The 11,376-nt window shown below is 36.8% G+C and overlaps 1 protein-coding gene across 1 annotated transcript in view; it reads left to right on the forward strand.

Annotated features, from left to right (window-relative positions):
- The first annotated feature begins 62 nt into the window (after window positions 1-62).
- LOC149130529 (uncharacterized) overlaps window positions 63-11,376 on the forward strand; it is a 23,894-nt gene continuing 12,580 nt past the window's right edge. Inside the window, exon 1 of the mRNA XM_089344159.1 lies at window positions 63-166. The gene's annotated coding sequence lies outside the window, so the exon portion shown is untranslated. The remainder of the gene's footprint in view (window positions 167-11,376) is intronic.

Consider the following 11,376-nt stretch of genomic DNA (forward strand, 5'->3'; position numbering starts at 1 on the left):
ATGAATCGAGAGTTTAGGTATCAAGGGAGGCTACTCTAATTATAATTCGTTGCTAATCAATTGGGCAATAAAATTAATTGTAAGGTTTTGGGAAATATACAAAATCTGGAGGAGAAATGATGCAGAGACCTAGAAATTATCAACTGAATATATTTAACAATTGCTGGTATACACTCATATTCTTTTATTCTGTTATTCTTATCAGCTATGTTGCTCCGGTCATGCAGGAGTACCGCTATAATATACGTATATAAATATATACATGTATATAACTATATACACATATATATATATGTATATAAATAAATATATGTATATAACTATATACACGCATATATATATATATATATATATATATATATATATATATATATATATATATATGTATATAAATAAATATATATCTGTGTGTGTGTGTGTGTGTAAAACAACTGCTGGCATACAATCAAGTCTTTAAAAAAATGTCTGAAATATTGATGGTAAATATTTACAACAAATCATTTCAGCTGTTCCTGCTTTGTCTTTGGGGAAGATAAAAAGCGGGTGTGTTCGACGGAGCTGAAATTCATGGCTCTGTGGGTGATGAGGAATTTAGAAGGAAGACGAAGATCTACAAGAAAAACAGAGGGAGTAGGGCAGGAAGTGGAAGTGAGGGAGAAGGAAAAGCAGGAAGGAAGCAAACAAAGCAAGAAAGCAGCGAGGATGGATTCTTTTCAAACATCTCAGCATAAACATCACATATACAAATATCTGGATACATACTTGCATGCATTTAGACACATACGTATGTACATGCATTCGTGCATAGTACATACATGCATACATACATACGTACATGTATGCATTCATGCATGCACACATACATGCATATATATTATAATGAAGCAAAAAGAAACATGTTCTGTTGTAGAAATCAACAGGCTTATGGTCAGCAAAATGGCTAGAAAAACAGAAGAGAATGCAAATGTCTATCAACGATTGTAAAGGGGTTTGCAAATCCCTTACCCAGGATAAACTTGCCCCTTGTGTTATTTGAGCAACGGCATATTTACCAACCAGTTAAGAGTGAAATATGACTGAACTGGGGGTTATTGGAGAATGAAGGAAATGCTTTAATTCTAGCACAAAATCCAGAATGATGACATCTGTAAGATTCCTAACATTTAAAAAATGACCAAAACAAGACGATTTCCTCACGACCTCAAACAGAATACAGTTCTATATTTAAGAGATGAGGAATTATTAACATTATTTACATTTGACGGATATTTGTCCTCATCTTGTTTGTTGTTAACGGGCATATGGCGTAGTGGTTAAGAGCGCGGGCTACTAACCCCAAGGTTCCGAGTTCGATTCACGGCAGCGACCTGATTAATAATAGTAATAATAATAATAATATAATAATAGTAACATCGTTAGGAATGAGAACCCAGGTTCGAAATTTCCCCAAGACACCTGACGAAGGCTGGAGGGTATATCAGCCGAAACGTTGTGTTAACAACAAACAAGATGAGGACGAATATCCGTCAAATGTAAATAATGTAAATAATCTCAAACAGAATGATGATCAAAACATATTCTAAATGAATAAGATGAAGACAATATACATATTTTCATACATGTGTGCATACATAAGTACATATTATATATATATATATATATATATATATATATATATATATATATATATATATATATATATATATATATATATATATATATATATATATCTGTACGTACATAGATATACGTGAACACATGTCAATGTAGTGTGTGAACAGAGGGAGACAGATAGAGAAAAAGAGTGATTGCGATTGAATGAGTGCAGCAGAAAGAAAAGGAGAGAGAGAGAGAGAGAGAGAGAGAGAGAGAGAGAGAAGGAAAGGGTGAGAGATAGAGAGAGACACAGACAGCAGCAGAGATAGTTGGGATTTGTTAAGTATGGATAAATCTCCCACTTGAAATAAGAAAAGAAGGTGGCAGGCAGAGCCTTCAAAGGAAACAGTAATTTACTCATTAACTACTTCATACTGAATGCAATCACTTCATAATTAGCAGTAATTATTTTCCTTTTGATTCTGCTATTGAGGACAGAATTCTATCCAAGAAATATTTCTTGTGTCATATGAGTCTATTTGTGTATGTATATATATATATATATATATATATATATATATATATATATATATATAATATATAATATAATAAGTATTTCATATTAATTCATTTGGTACTTATTGTTGGTTGAGATATATATCTAATTATTGTTCTAATTACGATCTGACGAGTAGCTATATTTTTGAATAGAACTTATTTTCAATAATTTCAATTGATTTTAATCGATTTAAATTTCTTTTCTATTTGAAAATTGGTTATGAAACACGTGTAATCTTTTTATTATATTTATCTTATGATATTTACTTTACTTTATATTATACTCATTTATTGTGCTTTTAATTATTAATTTTTCTATATGTGATAGTGGATTTTCATCGATGAGTTCTTGAAAATTGGTTATTTTCCCTAAAACTATATATATTTTATATATATATATATATATATATATATATATATATATATATATATATAATATATATCTATGTGTGTATGTATGTATATATATATGTTTATGGATGGCATGTTTATATATATATGTTTATGGATGGCATGTTTATATATATATGTGTGTGTGTATGTGTGTAAGTGTAAGCACACACACACCACCACCACCAGCTTTAAATTTACTTATACAAGGTTCAGTCTGACATTTCAAACCAGGATAAAATTTCTTGAAATATTTGCAACAAACCCAAAATAAAGAAACAGGTTAGAAATTCATTGTTGCAGAACCGAATATGAGAGCAGAGTGTGTAAGCCATTATTATCTTGAATAACATCAATGGACAACGTGACTGACCTCTCGAGTGAGGTGGCATCAGTTGACAATATTGTTTACCCCAGGGGATTGTTTACTTGTCAGGTGTCATCGTATCATTCGATAAGATCAGTTTACTCCAGGTGTTTCCATTTATTTTCAGGTGTTTCCATTTATTTTAAGAAAGCTGAGCGTGACTACAATTAAGGATTGTTACCTTGATGCTGGTGGTGGTGGTGGTGGTGTGTGTGTGTGTATGTGTGTGTGCTATTGTTGATGTTGTCACCATGGTAACCAATTGGCATCTGTGCAGGAATTGTTTCAGTTCTGTGTTTTGAGATCAAATCCTGCTCAAATCAAATTTACCTTTCATTATTTCAGGGGCAATAAATAAAGTACAAGACACACCTTCCTCACCAGGGCATTCCACAGATTCCATTAAGGATGCAAACAAAGCATTTGAATAAATCATAGAGGTGGTCAGGGCAGGAATGTCTAAGGTGATTACAGTATTGATGATGATGATGATGATGGTCGTGATGATGCCTGTTGCAGGGGCAGGGACGTATTGTTTAGTCCTCACTCAGCCTTGATCCGTCAAGTCTAGAATCCAAGACACTCCCGCCATGACATACTGTTTGGAGTAACATTACACAGCATCTCACGAGTGGTTCAAAAACATTAAGTACCAGTAATATACCACCATTACTATTCTTCTCATGAAATTCTCTATTTCACAGGTTTTGAGGCATTGAATAGGCTATGGGCAATGCCTTACCTTCTCTCACTAATTCATCAGCAAGCATTATACACATATAAGCTGTGTGTGTGTATATATATATATATATATATATATATATATGTGTGTGTGTGTGTGTGTATACATACACACATACATATGTGTACATACATGCATGTATGTATATATATGTTTAGATGTATGTATGTGTATATATATATATATATATATATATATATATATATATATATATATATATATATATATACATGTATATATATTCAGTCATTCTTTTACTCATTTCAGCCCTAAGGCTGTGACCATGCTGAGGCACTGCTAGTGAACAAATCTGAAGGGGACTTATATACATATGTATATGTTTGTGTGTATATATGTATATACATATGAATCTATCTATCTGTCTGTCTATATCTCTCTTTATATATATATATATTTATACACACACACACACACACATATATATATATTTAGTCTTTTATTCTTTCAGTCATTTGACTGTGGCCATGCTGGAGCACCGCCTTTAATCGACCAAATCGACTCCAGGACTTATTCTTTGTAAGCCTAGTACTTATTCTATTAGTCTCTTTTGCCAAACCGCTATGTTATGGAGGCATAAAAGCACCAGCATCGGTTGTCAAGTGATGTTGGGGTGACAAACATTGACACACAAACATATATATGCATACATACATACATATATATATATATATATATATATATATATATATATATATATATATATATATATATATATATACACATATATATGACGGGCCTCTTTCAGTTTCGGTCTACCAAATCCACTCACAAGGCTTTAGTCAGCCCGAGGTTATAGTAGAAGACACTTGCCCAACTTGCCATGCAGTGGGACTGAACCCGGAACCATGTGGTCCGTAAGCAAGCTACTTACCACACAGCCACTCCTACGCCTATATATATGCATACACGCACACATAAACACGTTTTCAAATATGTATGTATGTGTGAATGAATCTATCTGTTAGTCTATCTATCTATATATATATGTGTGTGTGTGTGTGTGTGTGTGTGTATACATATATAAAATGTATATATGTATGCATTTTATATATATATATATATATATATATATTTATAAAATGCATACATATATACATGTGTGTGTGTGAAATATATATATATTATATATACATATATAGGCTGGTCGTATAAAAGAACACATGAAACCTAAAGGAAACTGAAAATGAAATAATCTAATTTAATGAGGGTTTTCGAAGGGATCATAAATAAATGGCTCTAGATACACATAAAAGGCATCTATAAATTACTCTTGCAATTTGGAAAATTAAGGGAAACATGAACCCTAAAGAGACCGATAGAATAAGGAATAAATTGTGGTGGTTGATTTCTTTGACTAAAAATTCTTCAAGGCTGTGCCCCAGCATGGCCGCAGTCAAACGAGTGAAGCAAGTAAGAGATAAAAGATATGTGTGTGTGTTTGTGTACAACTGGGTTATGAAAGACATAAAAGTGTTTTTGCGAAGGATATTGAATCCGTATGCATAGTTCATGGCACCCAAGTGATGTCAAGACATTTCAACAGAACAGGAAAACAGTTTCTGACAGATGCAAAAGTTTCACAGGAATTCATTAACTCAACATTGACTAAAGAGTGTTGATTGAAATATGTGTTATGTTTAAAGATGTATTATATTTAATAGGTTTCTGTACACAGACATGCAAAGACCTTTGCTGTGTAGATTCTCTCAGGAAGGGAATTCTCCTTACAGGAAATGCTTGTGAGAAGCCCCCCTCCACTGGGCTATATATACCTGTCTGCATAGATATCTATAATTATGTGTGTGTGTGTGTGTGTGCATCATCATCATTTAAGGGCTGCCTTATGCCACACCACCAGATATTTTAAGCATTTCAGAGGTGATTCTTGAGGGGCCAGGGCCTTTCCTGGTCTTCATATCCTTCATGGTTTTATCTACCATGCTGCTGTCTATTCGGATTGCTGGTCCCTCTCTTGGATCCAGAGTAGAGAGACTCTCCTGCACACACACACACGCATTTATATATATATATATGTATATGTATGTGTGTGTGTGTGTGCAGGTGCATGGCTCAGTAGTCAGAGCATCGGTTCCACAATCATGAGATAGTGAGTTCGATTCCCAGAGTGGGCTGTGTGTTGTGTTCTTGGGCAAGACACTTTATTTCACATTACTCCAGTTTGCCTTTCCGTTGGATAACATCGGTGGCATAGAGAGTGATGGTTTGCTTGCCTAGCCCGAGGGGTGGGGTCATTCGATGGCTAAAACAATGCAAAGTGAATTGTGACCAGTGATGTGCAGCAACATTGGATAGTCTTGTCGTTCATGTGATCCGTCCGTCTGTATGCATGTATGTATGTGTGTATGTATGTATATATATGTATGTATATATATGTATGTATATATATGTATGTATATATATGTATGTGTGAATGTGTGTGTGTGTATGAAAAGTCCACTTTCTGTTCTGCTATGGGGGTGGACAGTTTGCCATAGGACTGCACCAGGCTGTGTTAGCCACATTGCATTGGTTTCTATGGCTGGATACCCTTCCAGATGCCAACCACTTCATAGAAGTGCCTTTAACATGGCTCCACTGAGTCACTTGCAAGATGAAGACGTCTCAACAGGAAGGGAAGAGTAGCACTGAGGGAGGTGGGTTTGTGCCAGTGGAGAGGTGAATGCATAATAGGGTAGAGATAGGGGTCGTATTGTAGGAGATACTTGGCTGTCCCCGTTTGAAAGATTCATCATCATCATCATCATCATCGTTTAATGTCCGCTTTCCATGCTAGCATGGGTTGGACGATTTGACTGAGGACTGGTGAAACCGGATGGCAACACCAGGCTCCAATCTAAATTTGGCAGAGTTTCTACAGCTGGATGCCCTTCCTAACGCCAACCACTCACAGAGTGTAGTAGGTGCTTTTACGTGTCACCCGCACGAAGGCCAGTCAGGCGATACTGGCAACGGCCACGCTCAAAATGGTGTCTTTTATGTGCCACCTGCACAAGCCAGTCCAGGGGCACTGGCAACGATCTCGCTCGAAAAGATTGAGAGAAATAAATGGCAGGGGAGATGTGTGATGGGACATATTCTTAATGGACAATGGGGGAGAATATAAATGAAATGAAGGCCATACCAAGGATTGGACAGGGTGAGTGGACATAGGAGATCAAGGGGTGGGGGTGATTCATGAGAGTGGGAAGGGAGACAGATGGAGATGTGGAGAGTGTAGCAGGTGAAGGTGAGGGGTATAGGGGCAGCTCAGAGGGCTGGGGTAGGTTTGTGAGGGCATTGAAAGTGAGTGTATGTGATGGGAGGAGAGGAGCATGCAGAGGTTGGGGGGTGATCATGGGTGGAAGAAAGGAAGGAGTTGGAATAGTGTGTTGTGGTGGGGGAGGTGAGGGAACAGATTGTATTGGGGCAAGGCATAAACATAAACGGCTTACCTGTATGCATGTATATATTTACTGGTTTCAAATTTTGGCACAAGGCCAGCAATAAAGGGGAGAGGGTTAAGTTGATGACATCAGTCCCAGAGTTCATTGAACCTAAATTTCAACCTTCCTGGAATTAGAACTCAGAACATCAAGTCGAACGAAATGCACCAAGCATTTTGCCTTGTGTGCTAACGATTCTGCTGCCAGCTCACCTTACACACACATATGTATATATGTAGATATATACATAAAAGCACATAGATATAGACAGGTTTCTATATATTAATACATACATATGTGTGTGTGTATGAATATAAATATATTTTTATATATCTATATATATACACACCTTTGTATATATACTTACTACGTATGTACATACATAGACTTACTATGCGGGTGGTTGATTCAATTCTGAGCAAGAAAAAAGGTTTATGAAATTCATGGACGATGCATTGTTTTTTGATTTTGTAAGCATGTCAATGGGGGGGGGGTTAGACATATGGAATTCAAAACAGGGGCCGAAGCTTGCTGCTGGAAAGATGGTGGATAATCTTGCGGCTGTCTACAAAGTCAGTTTTGCTGGACATCACCAACGTACGCATACACACACAGAGTTCAATGAGGGAAATCACTGTATGTTTGTAAGACCAGCTATAAATAGTAGCTACATAACCCTCAAATACAGAAATATGCAAAGACACTGAAACACACACATAGCATATGTGTGTGTGTGTAACATAACACATGTATGTGTGTGTGTATGTGTGTGTGTAACATAACACGTGTGTGTGTGTGTAACATAACACGTATGTGTGTGTATGTTAGTGTATGTGTGTGTGTGCACCCCCAGTTTGAAATTCACCAGTTTACTTCTACAAAGTTCAGTTTGATATTTCAAATCAGGATAGAAATTGTTGAAATATTTGCAAGAAACCCAAAATAAAGAAACAGGTTAGAGATTCATTGTTGCAGAACCGAATAAGAGAGCATTGTATGTAAAGCCAATATTATCTTTGAATAACATCAATGGACAACGTGACTGCCACCTTAGGTGAGGTAGGATAATTTCACTGTATCAGTTTACCCCAGGCGTTTCCATTTATTGTCTCGTTTAAGAAAGGTGATCTTGAATAAAGTTAAGGATTGTCAACCTTGATGGTTGTGGTGGTGACTGTGGTAGTGGTGTGTGTGTGTGATATTGTTGGTGTTGTTGTTGCTGTCATGTCATTTCCCTCAAGCTTGTTGATCAAGTCAGTGAATGCTAGCTACAAATTTGTTGTTCTGCGTGTGATTTGAGTGAGGTTTAGCTACTTTTTCTAATAGTCCATGATGGTAGCAAATTGACAGCTTTGCAGTAATTGTTCTGGCTCTCTGTGTTCTGAGATCAAATTCTGCTGAAATCAGATTTACTTTTCATTCCTTCAGGATCAATAAATAAAATACAAGACATACCTACCTCACCATGGCACTGCTCTCATTCCATTAAGGGCCCAAGGCAAGGCATTTGACTAAATTGTGGAGGTGGCCAAAGTAGAAATTGGCAAGGTGGTGTTGACATTGGTGCTAGTGGTGGTGGTCATGGTACCTGTCAGAGGGAAAGGTTGGTATTAGTCTAGTTATAGCAGTTTAGCCCCAACTCAGCCCTGATCCATCAAATCTAGAAGCCAAGACATTCCAGCCATGACATACTATTTGGACTAACTTTACACAGCATCTCGCCAGACAGTGAAAAACATTAAGTACCAGTAATATGTTGGTACTATTCTGCTCACGTAATTATTAGGTTTTGGGGCACCAAGTAAGTTATGGGTATTGTGTTACATTCTCTCACTAATTAATTAGCTTGCATTATGTGCATAAATGTGTATATACATACATGCAATCATATATAGGTATATATATATATATATATATATATATATATATATATATATATATATATATATACATACATATATATATATGTAAATATATATATATATATGTGTGTGTGTGTGTGTGTGTGTGTGTGTGTGTGTGTATGCAAATAATATATAATAAACTTTTCCATTCGCGAACTTTTCACTAATACATGTGCTCCTTGTGCGTACACATGTCTTTGTCTTTTCTTTTCTGTAAATTTGAACTATGTATCTGTGTGTGTGATTGGATGGATGGATGGAAGGATGGACAGACGGACGGACAGACGCAGAGACAGACAGTTAGACAGTCTCTCTACAGATGGAGAGTGTTACTTTTCACTCCCCTCCTCTCTTGTTAAATAGAATCATATTCGGAATAGGCAGAGTGAATGCACAAGGAAGTAGGCACACCTGCATAAGGTACTCAGTGTAATTAAGGGGTACAGAAGACTGGACAGGGTGTGTGGATCGAGAGAAGAGAGAGGGGTGATCCCTAAGAGGGTGAGCGGAGATGGATTGGTTTATGGAGAGTATAACAAGTGAGGTGGGAGAGATATAGGAATATCTCAGGGGTCAATGGTATGTCTGTGAGAGCACTGAGAATGAATGTGAGGAGGCATATGAGGGAGAGTGGAGGGGAATGAAGTAGGAGGAAAGGAAAGTGTTGAGATGGGGTGGAGGAACAGATTGTAATAGGGGAAGGCATTGGCGTAAAGGGTGTGACTGTATGTACGGGTGGGTGTGTGTGTGTATCTATCTATCTATATATATATATATATATATATATATATATATATATACAGATACACAAATATATATGCACAAGCACAAACGGCAAATTAATTTATTTGCCCATTAAACAGAAACTCAAGTCTAGGGGTAACTATAGAAATAATTTTATTTTCATTCCCTTTGAAATTAATCTTATTTGCAGTTTGGGCATTAACTGCTCTCTCTAGCATGTAAGGTGTCCTGTTAAAGGTTACCTCTTTTGTGTCGATGGTATGTGGTAAACAACATTCAAGCAAGGGTGTTGCCAGTGCCGCTGGACTGGCTCTTGTGCAGTTGACACGTAAAAACACCATTTGAGCATGACCGTTGCCAGTACCACCTGACTGACCCTTGTGCCGGTGGCATGTAAAAGCACCCACTACACTCTCAAAGTGGTTGGCGTTAGGAAGGGTATCCAGCTGTAGAAACTCTGCCAGATCAGATTGGAGCCTGGTGCAGCCATCTGGTTCTCCAGTCCCCAGTCAAACCGTCCAACCCATGCTAGCATGGAAAGCGGACGTTAAACGATGATGATGATGATGATTTATATATATATTGGCTTCAAATTTTGGCACAAGGCCAGCAGTTTCAGGGAATGCTCTTATTTTGATTGCATCAGTCCCAGGGCCCATCGTCCCTGAACATGAGTCTCCATGGAATTAGAACTCAGAACATAAAGTCAGATGAAAACACCACTAACCATTTTGCCTGGTGTACTAACGATTCTGCCAGCTCACAAGATATACATAGACATATATATATATATATATATATATATATATATATATATATATATATATATATATATATAATATATATATATATATATATATATATATATATATATATATATATATATATACATATAATTATATATACAAAAATACACATATATACATACCCTTGTATATATATACTTACTACAAACGTCCATACATATACTTAGTATGTGCAGCTACAGATGCATGCACATGTGCACCCCTGCATACATACACACATTCATAGACATGCTTACTAACCTATATACATAAATACAGACACACATTTATACATTTATATACACACACATATATACATTGATGAGAGGGATTATATATACATTGGTTTTTCTTAAGTTTTGTTTTCTGCAACAAAGAATGTCTGTTGAAATAGAATATTTTTCAGTAGAAAACTGAGATATTTCACATGAAAAATATCATAAGGAATAAATGTCAATGTGAATACCCGTCAGAGTGTAAGTATCTTGAGAGAAAAGCTGAACATTAGAAGCATCAGTTGTGGTGTGCAAGAGAGACGATTGCGCTGGTATGGACATGTGGTGAGAATGGAGGAGGATAGCTGCGTGAAAAAGTGCCACACCCTAACAGTTGAGGGAACCCGTGGAAGAGGTAGGCCCAGGAAAACCTGGGCTGAGGTGGTGAGGCAAGACCTTCGTACATTGGGCCTCACCGAGGCGATGACTACTGACCGAGACCTTTGGAAATGTGCTGTGCGTGAGAAGACCCGGCAAGCCAAGTAAGATCGTTGCCAGTGCCCCTGGACTGGTTCTTGTGCGGTTGGCACATGAGATGCACCATTTTGAGC

The sequence above is a fragment of the Octopus bimaculoides genome, chromosome 28, assembly GCF_046866305.1.
Source record: "Octopus bimaculoides isolate indiv1 chromosome 28, ASM4686630v1, whole genome shotgun sequence".
NCBI lineage: Eukaryota > Metazoa > Mollusca > Cephalopoda > Octopoda > Octopodidae > Octopus > Octopus bimaculoides.